The sequence below is a fragment of the Bison bison genome, unplaced genomic scaffold, assembly GCF_000754665.1.
Source record: "Bison bison bison isolate TAMUID 2011002044 unplaced genomic scaffold, Bison_UMD1.0 scf7180017864220, whole genome shotgun sequence".
NCBI classification, from domain to species: Eukaryota; Metazoa; Chordata; class Mammalia; order Artiodactyla; family Bovidae; genus Bison; species Bison bison.
The window spans coordinates 859,465-862,483 of record NW_011494792.1 but is presented as its reverse complement, the minus strand read 5'-3'; the positions used below and the strand labels follow the sequence as shown (position 1 = coordinate 862,483).

The 3,019-nt window shown below is 42.2% G+C and overlaps 1 pseudogene; it reads right to left on the bottom strand.

The window, feature by feature from the left end:
• The window catches only part of LOC104992635, a 14,678-nt pseudogene extending 12,625 nt beyond the window's left edge, over positions 1-2,053 (bottom strand).
• Between the last annotated feature and the right edge of the window lie 966 nt (positions 2,054-3,019).

The window sequence follows — 3,019 nt, the reverse complement described above, 5'->3', positions numbered from 1 at the left end:
GTCCTGGGTGTTCTTTGGAAGGACTGATGCTAAAGCTGAAACTCCAGTACTTTGGCCACCACATGCGAAGAGTTGACTCATTGGAAAAGACCCTGATGATGGGAGGGATTGGGGGCAGGAGGAGAAGGGGACGACAGAGGATGAGATGGCTGGATGGCATCACCGACTCAATGGACGTGAGTTTGAGTGAACTCCAGGAGTTGGTGATGGACAGGGAGGCCTGGTGTGCTGCAATTCATGGGGTCACAAAGAGTCGGACATGACTGAGAAACTGAACTGAACTGAACTGAACTGAATAGTTCATTGTTGATATATAGGTAGGCAACTGAGTTTCATATATTGGAATATAGTAAACATAATGTATGCTACATCTTTAAAGAATAGACATTTTCCCACAAATAAGACATACAGATAATCAACAGGTATATGAAAAGATGCTCAGCATCACTAATAATCAAAGGAAATTCAAATCAAAAGCACAAGGGATATCTCCTCATACCTGTTTGAAAGGTTAGTACCAAAAATGTAAGAAATGACAAATGTTATTGAGGATGTGGAAAAAAGGAGTGCTTATGCACTGTTAGGAGGGATGTATACCGGTGCAACTCCCATGGAAAAATACTGTAGAGCATCCTTAAGAAATTTAAAAGAGAACAGTTATGTGATCCATTATCCCACTTCTGGATATATAGTCAATGGAAATGAAATCATTGTCTCAAAGAGAGATCTGTATTCCCATGTTCATTGCAGCATTATTCACAGTAGCCCTGTTACAGAAACAACAATCTTTCAACAGGTGAATGGATTAAAACAATGTGATGTGACATATATAGGTAAATATTATTTAGCCATTAGAAAAAGAAAGAAATTCTTCCATTTGTGGCAACATGGATGAAACTGGAGGGCATTACACTAGGGAAACTACATTAGAGAAAGGCAAATACCATATGATCTCAATTATAAGGAGTTTCAAAAAAAAAAATGATGGAACTCAGACTAGAAAAATGATTGCCCAAGACTGGAGGGTAGGGAAAATAGGGAGAGATTTTTTAAAGGTTACATATTTTCATGTATAAAAAATTAATAAGGTCTGAGGATCTAAGTTTGAGCTTCATGATCTAATCATGAGATTGAACAAGGTCTGGGACTTGGTTATGGACAGGGAACCCCTGTTGCCACAATCCATGGGGTCACTAAGAGTCGGACACCACTGAATGACTGAACTGAAGAGAGTGGAACTTACATATGTTCTCCTCAAAAAGCCAAAGATAAACGTGTGTGCTGCTGCTAATGTTGCTGCTGCTCCAAGTCACTTCAGTCGTGTCCGACTCTGTGCGACCCCATATTTGGGAGCCCACCAGGCTCCACCATCCCTGGGATTCTCCAGGCAAGAACACTGGAGTGGGTTGCCTTTTCCTTCTCCAATGCATCAAAGTGAAAGTGAAGTCACTCAGTAGTGTCCTACTCTTAGCGACCCCATGGACTGCAGCCCACCAGGCTCCTCCTTCCATGGGATTTTCCAGGCAAGAGTACTGGACTGGGGTGCCATTGCCTTCTCCAACTTAACAGAAAGGGAAACTCATCTCTAATCCATGCACAAATGGGGGTGGACAAGATGACGGAGGGGTAGGTGGAAGTGGGTACACCATCTCCACCCATGCATCAAGAATGTCTAAAAACGCAGCAGTTCTCACAGAAGACCAGGTGAAAACTGGCAGGACTCCCTGACTACTGAGAAGGAATATCCGGATCCATACAGAACTTGGTAGGACAAAGGAAAGAAGGGACAAGGAGGAAGGGGAAAGAAGGAGGAGAGCAAGTGGGACCAGCCTGCACCTGGGGATGAGGGAGCTGAAGCGCAGGGGAGAGATCTCTGCTCCATGGCCATCCACTGGGACGGGGGAGGCATTTGAAGCAGTTGGGGAGTGAACTAACTAATCTATGACAGCCCGAACAGAGTGAGAACCACATAGACAAGCCATGCTGCAGCCTTTCATACCTTGGACAGGGTTGTAAGTCCCTGGTGTCCACGGAAACTGGGAGCTGGACTCATGGGGATTGCAGAATGATCCCAGGGTGAGGACGCCTGCTGACCATGGGGAGTCAGCTAAATGGGATGGGATGGCAGAAATCTGCTTCACGGAATGCTTCTTAAAGCCATGAGGCCATAAAAGTAGGGTTCAACTGCCTGTGGAGTAGAGCTATCTCTTTCTCCATGCTGGTACCTAAAGGTTGAGCAATAGACAAAGACTTCAGTGAGGGTGGTCCTTGATTGCCTGATGCCCTAAGCAATGGAGTATTGTGAATGTGTATATACCCTACCCTACCCTATTCTCTGTCTAAATTTTGGGTTTTAGCATCGTAATGTTTTTATGAACTTAAATTTCTTCTGGTAGGGTTTCTGGTTTAAAAATTAAGCTAATTCCTCACAGCTGGCTTGTTCTTGCTGTTTCAAGACACTTTGAGAACCTTCCTTCCTTCTTCAAGGCAATACTGCCCTTTACTTTACTGCCATCACTGACTTCTCATACTTTGACTTCTAGCCTAATATATTCTATGTCTTTCTCTATTCACTATAACTTAAGTAGTATGTGTCCCTATGTTGCTATTAATATTTATAATTAATTATTAACCTGATGCAGTAGAGAATCAAAAGGACTACAGTTACAACAGTAGTAATAAATTACCCCCAAATTATAATCCATTAATGCTCCCATTTAAAACTGATTTTCTATATATATATTATTGATGTCTCGTAACTCATTTTGCTTACTAGGTGGCTCAATTTTGAAATGAAATATAGAAAACTATGGAGTGGTAAACTCTGGAAATTACCTTCCTTTTGATATGCCTCATTAGTAAGGATGCAAATATTAGAGTATTTCCCCCCAACCCAGTGGGTCTGTTCTTAGTACATATTATATCTCACTGTGGGTTAATTGGTATTGACTGGAGAATGTACACTGTGAACTGTAATTGTCAAACAAGTGAGTGGAGATGAAGAAAGTAATGCCAGGAA